The sequence below is a fragment of the Urocampus carinirostris genome, chromosome 8 (assembly GCF_059441175.1).
Source record: "Urocampus carinirostris isolate Australia breed hairy pipefish chromosome 8, RoL_Ucar_1.0, whole genome shotgun sequence".
Lineage (NCBI taxonomy): Eukaryota > Metazoa > Chordata > Actinopteri > Syngnathiformes > Syngnathidae > Urocampus > Urocampus carinirostris.
This window is the reverse complement of record NC_142356.1, coordinates 23,621,201-23,637,010: the sequence shown is the minus strand read 5'-3', so window position 1 is coordinate 23,637,010 and position 15,810 is coordinate 23,621,201. Positions and strand designations below refer to the sequence as shown.

The 15,810-nt window shown below is 38.2% G+C and overlaps 1 protein-coding gene across 5 annotated transcripts in view; it reads left to right on the top strand.

Moving 5' to 3' along the window:
• The window catches only part of lrba (LPS-responsive vesicle trafficking, beach and anchor containing), a 283,083-nt gene that overhangs the window by 208,657 nt on the left and 58,616 nt on the right, over window positions 1-15,810 (top strand). The gene's annotated exons all lie outside the window — the stretch shown is intronic.

Here is a 15,810-nt window from a genome sequence, read left to right as displayed (position 1 = left end):
CCGGTTTTCCTCACTAGGATCATGGTGCTATTGTCATGCAGCGGGCACCCTAAACCGGTTGCCAGCCAGTCAGAAGGCACACAGAGAAAACCAATCACACACTTATACCTCGGGACAATTTAGAATCACCAATTAACATGCCTTGCATATTTTTGGGACGTTGGAGGAAACTAGAGTCCCTGGAGGGAACCCACGCAGGCACGGCTATAACATGCAAACTCTGCACAGGAAGGCTGGCGGCTGGATTTGAATCCATGACCTCAGAACTGCACTACAAATGTGCTAACCACACATTCCCGCACCGAGAATGTGCGCTCTATCCACAAAGGATAAAATATAATATATTTAAAATGTTGTACCCAGAACTCATAAAGGAATAATAGTGTTTGAATAAATACCTTAATCTAACATTAATGATTAGAAGTTTAAAAAAACATTAACCAGCACCTCCGAAAATCAAACATTGTTTTCTATTCTTTGGGGTCAAATAACAATGTTTCAGTAATTTATAACTCCAAATGAAAAATTACTCCTGAGAGAGAGAGCAATATTGTCCCTAGACTGTGAAAAAAAACAAAAACAATCTCAATATTTATTACCTAAAAGATAGTCCCTCAATGGTTTAAAGAGGCAGTGAGTGTTATTTGACCACTGCATGTGTCTGTATTGTGTCTTGCTAAAGAAAATAAGTGCTAAAAAGCACAAGGAAAAATCCAAACTACAATGTGACCAAAAAACAATTATTTTCTTTAATTTTTGCATAGCTTCTCGCAAGGTTTTTTATTTTTGGGTATCCATAGCAGAAGGATGCCGATAAATTATGTTAGCCCCCTCTAGGTGAGGCTCGTTTTTTAACCCACGAGTTATTGTAAAAATGCATGTTTATATGATAGTGAATGTATTTTTCTTATCAGATTAATTATTTCTTTACAGCTAAGGGGTGCTAAATAATACACACTGTCTCTTTAAAGAAGAGATTTTTAAATCTGTCATAGACAACATCTCATTTTAGGAGGAGTAATAGTCTGTTTTTCATTCTCCAGAAAACAAAAAAAATGGGGAGGCATTTTTCACATGACGGTAAGGATGTGAAAAAAAGTATTTTGAATGATAAAATTTGATTTTTAAAAATCTACCCGTTTTAACAAAATGATCTATTACTGCTTGTTAAAAAAAAGGTGTGGTGTGTCATTTAAGATTCCTTAAAAAAAATGTCAGTTAAATATTTTCTTTATTTAATATATGTTAGCAATGCCCAACTGAGTTCAAAGTGCCCTTATACTTTATTTTCACTGCAGCTTTCTACTTTTATCTTAATTTCAACGAACCTGTTTGGGGCGGGACAGGGAATGTGCTCGAGAGTGATGTCATGCTCGTCCCCGTGTGTTTAAAAAAAAATATTTGTTAGTGTAGCATAAAAATGTTGAAAGTAAGAAAACGCCTGCTTCAAGTAGAGTCCAAACGCCAACCTAAACCCCAAGGAAGATGAAAACCAAGAGTTTAGTCGAGTGCGTGTAAAAATGTGCATACTTACATCCAAGGGTCCAATAATTACACAAGGCAGGAGATATTGGCAGTGCGTAAGAAATTTCCAATTTCCGTACAAATCCTTTAAAATGGAAAAGTATTACAAAAGATTGTGATTTGCTGGTCATATGACCATGCAATGAATTATAAACGCTAGAATCTAAGGGTTGGATCCTTATAGCATTGTGAGAGAGACTCTCAAAAAGGATGCCCATTTTTTTTATATCACATCTCAAAAGAGCACAAATTACGCCAAAGGATGAGTTGGGGGTATGGATGGGCGGGTGGACAGGATGGCTGCGCTGACAGATCGCTGGCATTTGAGGGTGTCAGCTGGCATGGCGGCGAGAGGGATGAGCGTGCCACTGAGGAGAGACGCAAGAGTGAAGGACTTAATGGGCTCTTCGGCTCACTTTGGGTGCCAGGCCCGCTAATGGCCTCACTGCAACACGGACTTAGCAACACACATCCACACATACGCATGCACTCGCACTCCAAGCCGCCGTCTTCACTCGTGGTTATGAGCCCGAGATGATTAACAGCTAATTAAGGTCCAATCTGGAGAGGCCATTAAAAGCCTCTCAGAGTAAAAGATTGCACTTGGTGTCGCCAGCGCCATGCCAAACAGCAGCTTGTTTTTCTAGATGCGAGTGTTTCTCGCCAGGCTATAAAATTAATCCAGCATAAGTTATGACCGCTGCAACAGTTACACTGTGTGCACGCATCTCTTGTTGTTCTTGTGTTTGGAAACCAGCAGCCAGCAAGCATCAGCTAACATTGGCTTTTCAATCGGACTTGCTAATGGTTAACATTGATTGTCGATGTTTTACTTTTTTCATAGTTTTAAAATGGTCCACTCAAGTCAGAGAACAATCATTGTGAAAACAATTGGGTCTTGTAAAGACAAATCCACTATTAGGTTAATTTGACCCCATTTTCTGGGTTCATTCCAACTAACAAATCCCAGCTACCAACATCCCTGTGCAGAGTTTACATTTTCTCCCTGTGCCTCTTTGGGTTTTCTCCAGGGACTCTGGTTTCCAACTGGGGCTGCACCATTTCGGAAAATATCCTATTTGCGATTTTTCAGACCTGTAATGCAATTTCTGTACTCGTTTTTTCGGGGGGGACTTAAACATAGTGACATGCAAACTTACCTCAAGAGGACATCCTTAGCGACTGATAATATACTATACTATCGGTCTACAAATAAGAAGGGTATCGCAGTTGAATCAATAGTCGTTATTGTCATTATAAGAAATTACAACGGAATTAGAGGGCTACTCCTTTTAGTGTAAGAAAGCAATTTAGAGAGTGGACGCTAGCTACACGCTAGTAATAGCTAACCACGATCTCTCCAAGGCCTTTGTGATGATTGAAATATGAGAGTCACAAATATAGCTGTGGTAGCTCCAAGTCATCCGTTTCGTTGGTAATGGAACAGGCGTTGATGACTAGCCACGTACGACAACAGTGGCTTAAGAGCTGTTAGCCTAGCTGTTAGCTTTCCCTTCTGCAACGCCTTAGACAATTCCCGGATGCAATAAAATCCAGGGAGCAGCCGCTGGTGATCAGCTTTTCTTTGTGCTCCTCTGACTTTCCTCAGAATCCAAATTAAATGTTCCATTCATTTTCAATGTAACCAGACGCTAAAGTTACGAGCTATTTTGTTTTATTTTGGGGTTCCAGTTGTGCCCCCGGCTATTTAACTAAGCACTATCACCAGCCTATCCAAGTCGTTCACACACGTCTCACAAACTTTGTTCCGTCTTTATTTTGCTGGTTCCATTAAAACACACGCTTCTGATTGCCCGGTGCTGTTGAATCCCGAAATGTGAGAATTCTTGTCGGCCAAACACTCCATTCCCTCAAATAACAAACTGGAACTATAAATCATTAAAAAAACAGTGTTTTGCGGTTACACTATCGCATTACTTCACATTGGGATATCGGTTAGATTCTGGTTGATTGTGCAGCCCTATTCCAAATACATGAACGGCAGGTTGATTGGTAGCTCCAAATTGTCCTTGGGTATGGATGCGTTTTTGGGTGTCTGTGTGTCTGTTTGTGACCTGTAATTGCCTGGCATTCAGTCCAGGGTGTCCCCTGCTTACTCCCCTATGTTGGCTAGGATGGATCCCCAGGAGCCCATCAAGGATAAGTGACGATAAGCTGTTCGGAAAGTTAAATGATGAATGATTAGATGCTTTCAACTGACAACTCTCCATCCCTGTATAAAGGAATGCTAAGTCCTCATGTTATTTAACATATTTTAATTAAAATGTTTTTATTTTAAAATAAAATAAAGTGTGTAATTTTGTAAAAATCTACTCCTAGAAATGTTAATATTCCGGAATTTTTTTTTAAAAAGTGTTACATTTTGAGAGACAAAAACCAAACTAAAGATTTATTTTGCTTTTCACAACATTCCAAAAATCAGGTCGCTCCATTTTGAAACAATCCAATGATATTGTATAAATCAACTTATTATTTATTATGTCACTTTTTATACATGTTTGAAAATGTATTCCATTCGTTTATTTTTTTTTTTCCATTTAGACTTTATTTTATTTACATGGCTCAAAAAAGGCACAATTCTGTTCAAAAACTCCCAAATTATTATTGTCATTGTACTGTTTCATGTGTGGGAGCAAACCCCAAGCCAATAAAAACATCCTGTAAAGGGATGGGCGGAACCAGGCTGTACTTGCCCAAGACACAACACGGGAAGTGGTGCCCCTACGACCCTAGTGGTTAAGTGATCCGTGATATAATTGTTATTTAAAATAAAATGTGAATATTTTTGAAACACTTTCCTCCCCCTTTTTCCTCCAAAATTTAGATGTTTTTTTACTACTAACAATTAGTATTCGTTCAAAGGGAGGACAGGTATTATTTATCACCACTTACGAGTAAAAAAACAACTTTATTCATTAAATAAATATTGATTGGAATAAGCAGAAATACATGAACTGCCACATAAACATGCTTTATTTTAAATACTCCTATTTATTTTACATAACACAAGGCTCACTAAGAGTGAGCTCACATGATTCTGAGGGTAGTCCCAAAAATCTTGCGAAAAACTCAGCAAAAAACAAGGAGAATAATGGGCGCAGTTTTGTCACTTTGATACTCGTAATTTGTGCTTTTTGTTGTACTCGCGACCCTTGTTTTTGGTTGAACTACACATTCATTGACATCTATCAAATATTACACAGTGTCCTCGTAAAGCAAACTACAAAACAATGTGGTGGCACAAAAAACATCATAGAATAATTTTGTTGAGAGCTAGACAAATTAATGGTTATTGATTAGAAAACAACCCAGAAAACGAGTGTACTCCTCAACAAAGCAAAATGTATTATTTTTCAGAGTTAAGAAGTACTTATTCCCAAATCTTCGTTAAAGCTCCGTGAAGAACTGTCATATACAGCACCTGTTCAGTCTAATTTTTTTTCTGGGGTTACCAAATTTAGGTCCAACATGAATTTAACGCAGAGCCACTCTTTGTGACGTTGCCAATGACATGCATTGCTAGATTGTTAAAGAGAAAACACTCCTATCTTTGAACGCATCTCATTCTTGGAATAACTTTTCCCCCTTCGGGAGTACTTGCTCCACTTCACAGCTGTTTAAACACAGCCAGCAACAAAGGCCATGCCGAAGCGCTGATGGAAGCATGTCATATTAATATGACGCTGACCACATTTCCATACCTTGAAATGAAAGCTGGGTTACCCTGTCACACCACGTCACTGGTGTCGGGAAAATGGTGGGCTCGGTTCTCACTCGGAATCCGTGCGAGGGTGAACTGATGTCTGTCTCGTTTTATTTTGTGTGTTTGACTGGAGACCAGTCCAGACTGCAGTCTGCTCGAGATATGTAGAATAGAAATGGAATGTATTTCAATGAACTCAGTGAGATCATACATTTATCAGCTGCAAGAAAAGTGAGGTTGGTGATAATGTTTTTTGTACAGTGAAGAAAATAAGTATTCAAACACCCTGCTATTTTGCTATTTCTCCCACTTAGAAATCGTGGAGGGGTCTGACATTTTCATCGTTGGTGCATATCCACTGTGAGAGAGATACACTAAAAAGAAAAATCCAGAAACCCCACTGCATGATTTTTTTAAAAATGTATTTGTGTGATGCAGCTGTAAATAAGTATTTGAACTCATGTGTATCATCTAGAACTCTGACCCTGAAAGACCCGTTAGTCTGCCCATTAGAAGTCCACCTGCACTCCACATATCACCCCGAATCAGATGCACCTGTTTGAGGTTGTTAGCTGCATAAATACACCGGTCCACCCCATCCAATCCGTAAGACTTTAACTTGTAACATGGCAAAGACCAAAGACACCATAGACCAAATTGTACACCTCCACAAGGCTTGAGAGGGCTACAGAGCTGACCCTAAAAAACCTGTTAGTCCGCCCATTAGAAGTCCGCCACCCTCCCTGTAACATGCTTAATCAGATACACATGTTTGACGTCGCTGCATACAGACACCTGTCCAACCCATACAATCAGTAAGACTTTAACTTGTAACATGGCGAAGACCCAAGAGCTGTCCAAAGACACCATAGACACAATTGTACACCTCCACATGGCTGGAAAGGGCTATGAAGCGATTGCCAAGCAGCTTGGTGAAAAAGGGTCCACTGTTGGAGCAATCGTTAGAAAATAGAAGAAGCTCAAAATGACGGTCAATCTCAATCGGAGTGGAGCCCCATGCGTCTCAGTTATTCTAAGAAAGGTGAGGAATCAGCCCCGAACTACATGGCAGGAGTTGGTCAATGACCTGAAAAGAGCTTGGACCACTGTTTCCAAGGTTACTGTCGTTAATACACTAAGGCGTCATGATTTGAAATCATGCATGTCAGGGAAGATTCCCCTGCTTAAACCAAGGAAATTTCGATGAGGTGACAAACATGGTTATTAAGGCTTAGTAGAGCAGACCCATCACCCAAATCGTATCCATATCTTCGTCTTTTCTGAACATTTTAAGAACACAAAGTAATTTAAGAAGGAATAATGGCAAACTAGGTTGTGCAGTATTTCTTGTGGGCTGTCTAGGTAAACATGTAATTTAACATGTCAGGCCAGACATTTGTTTTTCCTGCCAATTTCTAAATATAACATTAACAGCACCTGGTTGCTTCCTGAGTTTAGCTCCTGAGTTTAACTATACGTACTTTTCTCCGATTTTCTCCGCATAAGTCAAAAACAGAAATGCTTATTTACATATTGTGATTATACAGCCATAAACTCCAATTTAACTAGTTTTCAACTTTTTACTGAACTTTTATTCAACAGTCAAACCATCCGCCTTTAACTCTTTGTAAAATTATCTCTTGCAGAATTCGAAGAGCGTAATTCCACAGAGAGACGTAAAAACCATGAAAGTACAAAAACTACAGAACATGACAATTTTTGAACATTTATCATCATAACGTAGCCTGGAAAGTTTGTAAATGAAATTACACTGTAAACATACACATACCCATTCAGCATGGTCGCCACCATTTCGGGTCTATGTCGAGCCGGGCCCCTCGAACAAGTGATTAAGAAACATCTAAAGTAAGCTCTCATAATAAACTCCTGTACAAATCGATTATTACATAGAAAGCAAAAGTATCTCCAGCATTTCTTCCCACGCATCCCTGAGCCCTCCCGTCCATGGCCATCCATAAGGAAGAGTCACGCGACATCTGTTTACATTCCTTTTCATCTGAGCTCACGCATAAATGTCATTCGCACCCGCTTACTGCGCTCTCCTCTGGGACATGCGCGTGAGCTGAGGTAAACCACAGCAAGACTTTTGTACGCGCCTACTGAGTGAGTGTCAGTAGCCCTCCCCGTTAGCCGCACGCTAATCTAGTCGTCGCGGCCGCGCGATGGGAACGGCGCGGGGAGGTGCCGGCGGTGATCTGGCTCATGTCAGACGGCGCTCGGCGGAGGAGGACGGTCGTACGGCAGGGGAGGACAGGTTTACCGCCTTTTACGAGCCCCCCCTCACGCTATCCCGCTCGTCTTCTTCAGTGACATCACGAAGGGAGAGCCTGAGAAATGCGCTGATCTACTGCTGCTGACAAGCCGGCTCGCTAATGTTGTCATTCTCTGCTGTCCTCCCAGATAAACTCCTTTCTTCTTATTCTCCTGCATCTTCTTGCTTATCTCATTGTCTGTCCGAAGGATAAGTCGTGTTAGTTGTTTTGGCTTCTGTTGAACTTTTAGCAAGTTGAGATTGGTTCGGTCGAAAGTGAAGCTGTAGCTGCATTGTAAGCATTGTGAGTGCTGTCTAAGAGGTTTTTTACTTCTCACGTTTAATATATTGTCATCTAATATATTCTATGTGCTCAAGCTAGTCAAAAAACTGAAGTTTGTGCAGGGGTGTTAAAGTTGAATGCAGGGTGGGTCATACAAGGGCCCGGCAGATAGAATGTTCATTGAAATTATTTAAATGACAGATATGACCTTGTGAACCTAATTGATCCTTATGAAAACTGAACAAATATATTCCAATATGATTAGATATACAAATATATTGTGTCTTATCACAAACACTGACTTAAAATATATTTGCAAACTCCTTTAACAGCAAACTTCTAGGCAACCTGGAATCTAATAAAATGTAATGTTTTGGAAAATTATATCCTGTTACATGTACACACTTCAGGAAGTATCTAGCCAAATAAATTCTGAATAAATGTGAATTTCTAGACTTAAGAGTATCCTAGAAGTGCACGTTTAAATAATAGTTTTCTGTATCTTTGTTTATTATATATAACAATATTAATTTGGTTCTTTTAATTGACGTTTTTTTACCACTTGGTCGCTAAAATATACATATTATTCTTTAAAATCAAGCATTCAAATATTTATTTTAAATTGGCAACATTTAACAATTTCAAGCATGTTATTTTATTTCATAGAGAATGGTCTTCATCGTAATCGGTGCTTCCCATGAGACTGGCTAAGGAAGCTAGCAGTTGTCATTAACACCTGCAATCTATCTATATATATATATATATATATATATATAAATACATTGCCATTAAAATAATAAATAATAATCCCCACACCGGCCACCACCTCCTTAAAAACCAGGACAAAATGAGCTCAGAGACAGTTTTTCCCCAGAGCCTAAATGAATGCACAAAAATGTAAAAAGATCCTTTGTGACTTGTTTCAGGTTTTTTTTCTTCATTGTTGTTGCTCAATGACACTATGAAAATCTATATTATTTAACAAAACTTTGAAAGTATATACCTTATGAAATATTTTGTTTTTTTTAAATTGTTGCTTCTAAATGCTATAGCACGTCTTTTAATTGAGCTATTGTTATAATGCTTTTCTTTTAGTTGCATTATTATTTATAACATAGGCCAGTTTTCTAAGAACTAATTTGTATTTTTGCCTACTTATCCTGATAGTCTTGTATCCTTTTTTTGTTTAAAGTCTAAAATATATGTTTTGCCCCTGTGTGCTATGTTTAATCTCGTTGCATACAACCTTGCTTATCGTTGATATCAATGATAATAAAGACATTTCAGTTCAATTCAATAGTTCAATCTGTTTATCCAACATTAGCTGCCTTGCTAAGTCAAGCTAATGGTATTTGTATGAAATAAGTTAATGCAGCATTATTCAAAAGTTGAATGTGAGAAAATATTTAGATAAGACTAAATTCGATTCAATTAGTTTGTTGATGCTAGGATTGAGAATGTGACAAGTGGTAGTTAAGTCATGTCAGTTTTGTAAAATCTGTAATTATGTTAAAGAGCGTAAAGTTGGTGTCTGGTTATGTTAAAGAAATACTGTGTTCAATTTATGTCCTCAAACTCCAAAAAACAACTTAACCAAGACGTTGAGTCAGTACCATTAGTTTCGCCCATTTACTTTCCAATCAACGTTGTTTACTCGCTTGTCCCGTGCCGTAAATTGGACCACTTAGTCAGCCCCTCGGCCTTATGTGACGTGTTTGTTTTATGGAGATAACGGGCCAATCACTGCTCATTTGGATTCTTTTCCACATGAGTCGTCTTCTTGAGTGGATGAAGACGTTGGAAGATTTAGTTTCGGGTTTCGGGTTACTGGTGACCGCCGCCGTTGACCCGCGGCCACAACTCTTGCAGTTGTGACCCGTCTAATTAGTAAAGCTGCTCGGAAAGTGGAAAGCGGGGATTCTGAAACACGAACATCTGCGTTTTTTCGCATGTGAATGAAGGAAACGGCTGCTCTGAGGTTCTCCTTCCTTACGTCACCCCCCCTCCTCGTCTATGTCGAGCCGGGCCCCTTGGTCCCGGGCTCCGTGGATGACAGTCGGCATCTCATTTACAGCAAGTTAATAAGCCCTTTAATCAGGGTGCTTGTCAACTTTTCTGGCTGGGGAGTCAGTTGATCTTTGAGGATCAGGTGACTGCTAGAAGGAGCAGGGAAAAAATGGAGCCTGAACTAAAAGTCCAAATGGAGTACAGTAATCCCTTGTTTTTGCAGGGGTTATTTTTTTTTTAACTTGTTATTTAAAGACCCAAATATTTCTTGAACAAGATATACCATGTTTAACTTTGTTTAAAAATTTTTTACTAGTAACTTTTATCTCAGTCTTTTAGCCAATCGTAATGCAGAAAACAAGACTCAATGCATTTTTGGGTGTAATATGACCATGAAAGATTATAGCAATGGATTACTGTATTGTATTTAATGATGAGAAATTTTGGATTACAGTAATCCCTCAATTTTTGTGAGGGTTGCATTAAAAAAAGTCAGGCGATGGTCAAAACCGGCGAAATTGGAACCTTTATGCATTTATCTATTAAACACTGTGTTATACATTTAAACCAAAGAACAAATGCTATTGACAAGTCCAAGCATTTGTTTAACAATGTAAAATACTGTACTTTACAAAAAAGTATTCTACAAATGACTGCTGTACTGTTAAATTGAAATTCTTAAAAATAATATTTAATTACAGGACACTGCGTTTTTACTTCACATGACACTTTGTCACTATTATGTGGAAATTATGGAATACGCCATTTACTTTCCCACAAAAAGTCTGAAGCCGCAAAAAAATTAAAAGCCTTTTATTTATATTTTATATATATATATATATATATATATATATATATATATATATATATATATATAAAGGAAGGAAAAACATACCATGTCTATCTGTATTCATTGAAAAACGTATGTATGTACTGAGCTTGTGTTCCTACAGAAACCATATATTTATCCATTATCAAACATTTTTGAAAAGGAACCAGGCAGCCGCTCCAGAACAAGTTTAGCAGGATCGGACGTCCATTTTGTTCGCGATAGAAAACCTCTTCCTCTGTCTTTTGGTGGTTTTGGGTGTCCACAATATTTTGTTGACATGATGGCTTTGAGAGAAACTCGACATCAAGAACTATTTTCACGTCAGTTAATCAAGCTGTTTTACGCATGCGAAAAACACACACCGCAACGTAATTGACGCAAAGGCGGACACAAACAGAAAAGGGGTGGGGCAAATGTTTAACCAATCAGAATGCAGAAAATATTGCAAGGCAAAAATCCGCAAGGTAACAAAACCGAGATAAGTAAACCGCTCTATTGCGAGAAGTACTGTTTTCCACAGATTTGTTTCATTTAAATATGAAGAGGGAGCTCAACCAAAAATATTTATTACTTATTCTAGAGAGAATCATGACACCGAAAATACCATATATATTTCCCTCACCTAAATTTTAAAATGTTCAAACATTTCTAAAAAATATCAAGGGAGCCACTAGGGTAGCGCTAAAGAGTCACATGAGCTGCGTGTTAATTTAGATTTCTCACAAAGACTATATATTAGAGATTATCTACTACTGAGATAGTGGAATTTTGAAAATGGTGGATAGTCCTAATCCCAAAAATCTAAAAGGTATTTAAACAATTATCCAATTTTAAAGATATTTAGGTAATACACTGATAATTATTTTTTATGTTCTCCATCATAACTGATTCTAATAATCAGGATTGTTAGCAGCTATGTTACACCGCATTCCAATAAACAAAAAAGGCCCGCTCCAAATCACATCATCATAAAACTTGTACTCTCCCGACTCGTTATAGCGTTATCCGGTAATCGATACAAAACAAAAACATTTGTAGCGCCAACAATACTGCATGAAACATATGCAACCAATTATCTGTCCAACATTCGTGTACATTTACATGTAAATATTTCATAAACTTGCAAGGTGGCTGCTGTCTTTTGTGAATGTATTACAAAAATCAGTAATTTTGTATTGCATGTCCTTCCCAGTGTGGACTCCAAAGGCCATGAACCAACACAAGCCACCAGATCCCATTTGGTGGATCTTAAACCCAGAAAAAGAAAATATGTCTCCCGTTCATGGCATAAAGGTCTTGAAACAGGAACAAAAGATTTAAGGGGACATTTATTTTAGATTATGATCAACAAAAGCGAGTGTGAGCTGGTTGATAAAGAGATCTCTAGTATTGTGGTATATTTGGGATACAGTGTCCTGAGAAAAAAATAAAAAATACGGTGTCTGTAAAGTGTCAGGTACTCGGTCTAAGTGTCCGTCAGCAGACGTCCCTTGAGCTTTTTTCGGGTCTACTCTTTTATGTTGTCAAGTGACATGCTTTATGTTTCAAAGGAGAAAGTAATTTAAGTAATCCGACACAGTCTGGCCATGCTAGTTTTTGGGGTGTATTTTCGTTGGCATTCGTTGGACAGACTGGAAGGGAAAGAAAGGAAAAAAATGACTTGAGCTTTTTGGGCACTTGAGACGATTGTAGGATATAAAAATAATGGTCCTCGAGACATGGAACCATGGAGAATAAGCTTATCCATTTTCATTAATGCTAAAAATTTTATTTGTATAGAATCATAACAACGTGTTTAGGTCGTCAACAATGGGTGTATTAAATTATTTTCACCCGATACATTATTCTCACTTCAGATACGATTCTGACATGCAGCAGAACCGATTTTCTTTTAAATGTATACAGCTGTACTTTAGCCCTTCACGAGTGTCAAGGCACTCCTAATAAATACACCAAAATAGATAAAGATCTGCTTACGCGTGGTCTGCTTTCGTGGGCTCTCTAACACCCCCCTGGCCAAATTGGCCAAACCAGGTACTGCAGCTCCTGACCACTCCAAGAAGATGAATCCAATCTTCTATCAACCCAGCAACGCCAGGCCATCTGCTTGTATAACAACATTTAAAAGAATTACTTTTGATACCTATACAATAATATTTTCGCTCACTTATGGTTTGTGAAGGTAACCCAATCCTCCCCCTGATGCGAGTCCCACCAAATACTTTGTCAACTATGAAACAATAGTAAGGTGGGATCACAGTGACTTCTCACAGCCTCCCGCCCGCACTGTCATTTACATAAAGGTTGCTAAATTATTCATTAATTATCTCAGCAGCCCTCGTGGATGAGGGCGGCACGCAAACCGGATGCTAATTGGCCCATCAATAATCAGGCCTTCTTTCCTGTGAAGGGGGCACTCCATCCCACCTCAGGAACGCGCTATCTGGCCCAAACCTTCTGCTCCTTTAGCTCAACCTGCCCAACCTGGCGCACACTATGTCAGATTCAGCAAAACTATTCATTCCCCCCCAAAAAAACAGGCAATTATTGGAAGAGAAAGTAAGATAATGGAATAATAGTCAATTTTCTGAGGTTCTCCTTGAAAGGGAAATATTAAACCATGATTTTTTAAAGGGGTGGGGTGTGTAGTTTTTGGAAGTCCTTTAAAGATTTAAAATTCAATAGTTTCTCTATTAAGTATTTGTTAACGATGCCTCACTGAGTTAATATACCCTTTTGTTTTTACCGCGCCTATCTGCTTTTGTCTTTCTTTTATTGTCAGTATTCTGGCCACGGAGAGCATTAGGCTGGAGGAAAGGAGGCAAGGGTAGAGGGTTTGAGTGATTACACGCATGTGCTCGTTTTTTTTCAATCTAGTATGAAAATGGTGAAAGTAGGAAAAGGACTGTTTCTAATACAGTCCAAATGCCAACCCAAACCCCCAAAAAGATAGATGAAAAAACAAGAGTTTAGTACGCGTCACACAAGAAGTTTGACAGGCTGCACAGATGATTACAGCCAGAAGATTGCATCAGAGAGTGGACAATTTTTTAAATTGCGGACACCACCTATAAATAAAAAAAAGCATTTTCAAATAAATTTTCCAAATGCTTAGTTGGCTCTTCCATTGAAGTTGCACTTCCCAATATATATTTTTTTTCAATCTGTTATTGTTGTTTGACAAAATTATTCTCCGCTCTCTAAAGAATGCTTTCTTTGCAATTTTAGTGATCCTCGTCTCATCAAGTTCAAAGGTTTTGACCTCAAAGTACTTTTCAGTCATTTGACTGATATCAAACAAGGACAGTTTTCTGCAGACAGTCTTTAATTTGCTATGACCTTTTATAGGCACATTGTGTATTATTTAGCGCCCCCTAGTTGTTCAAACTTCAGTCATTAAAAAAAAAGAAAAATACCATATGAAAATGTATTTTTTCAAATAACTGTAGCTCAAGAAATTTGCATATAATTTTCGTAACATGAGCCTCACCTAGAGCTAGCTGACATATTTGTCCGCCATCTTGTGACTATGGGTACCCCCAAAAAGGAAAAACATAGGAAAGATTTGGTAAAAAAAAAAAAGAACTGGTTCCTTGGTTTTCTCATAGTCTCTACAGTTTGTATTGTCCCTTGTACTTTTTCGCACTCATTTTTGGTTGTACGACACAATATAGCAACATTTTGTGATCCAATAATACAGATTGTACATTTAGGGGAAAGTTTACAAGATTGTTTCTTTGCAGGCACACCTTTCCAAACATGCTTTTGTGATATTGCAGTACAGGAATATGAATTGAGCATCAATATCCATCTTTTGGGGTGCCAGTGGGCTCCTTACACTCTAAAATCAACAATTGGGTAAAAAATGGACCAATCAAAGTATTTGGATCAATTCAAACAAACTCTGTTTTTTGTACAACATGTCTTAATGGCTTATAATCATTGGATTGTGATGTATTTATGGGGTGAAACGTGCTCTGGGTGTGAGGTTGGTTAGTTTAAATGCAAGAGTGTGTTAGGGATAGATAGGGATTGACACATATGATGCTGAGAGGGTAAACCAGTGCCTGCTGTTGGGCCTCTTTGCTGATGAAGGGTTGCATGGCACAGCAACTCACCCTTTGTTGTGCTGTGGGCTTAATGTTCAATGTCAGGTTGGGATGAGTGAAGGGGAACAAATGTTTGGTAAATGGAAATGTCTTCTTTACTCTAACCTCCTTACACTAGGGGGATATATAGATAGTGTAGTACAGGGGTGGCAACCCAGTTATCGAGAGCCGCATGTCCTGTTTTTGGAATTTCTGTGCTCCAATACAGGTAATTCAAATCACCTGTTTCATTTATCAATCTCCCACACAGCTTGCTAAAAAGCTAAAATTTTGCATCACCTTAGTTGGAGAATAGAAACTTCCAAAACATGCAGGACATACTGTACGGCCACCCCAGGTGTGCATCATCAACCATTTTACGTTGATTTATTCGTAAAACAATAAATAAATAAAAAATAAGTTCATTAAAATTCAGGCTTTTAAACAGAGTGACCCTTTTATTACAAATGACAGGTTGTTCATTTGTACAATCTGATGAATTTCAGTTTTGAACAACCATTTTGGGGGAAAAGTGTTAAAACCAAGTAATTTCTTTGATTTTTCTTTTCAAAAAAGATTTGTGATATATGATATAAACAACATAAACCAGTTATGGAAAAACAATTCTGCACCTTGTTTGAAAAAAAATAAAATACAAATAATAATAAAAGTACCAGAGTTTGTTTTTTCCCTAAACAACCCAGAAAAATTGGTTTGATTATCCCCAACAAACCATATTGAGCTTAATGTGTACATCTGTAACTCACCTGTTTTTATTTCAAGCAATGGCCAATCATGGCAATCTCGTACTAAGCAATTATTACTGCTGATATTTGCATAAAGTTATTTTTCATTCAATAGTTTATTTTCCCCTCAACACAAGAGTGATTTCAGGCCTCAGGAGGCATCGCTACAAAAACAGAGTACCTTGTCTTTGTTTCCACACACTGATTGACAGTATAGTTGCCTGTATATTAAGTATGCATCAGCTTTTGGCTTTTTGCAAGAAACAGGCGAATGTTGCCTTGTCCGAGGTCATTGCTAACGGATAAGGAACATGTGTAGATATGCTTGCTTGCA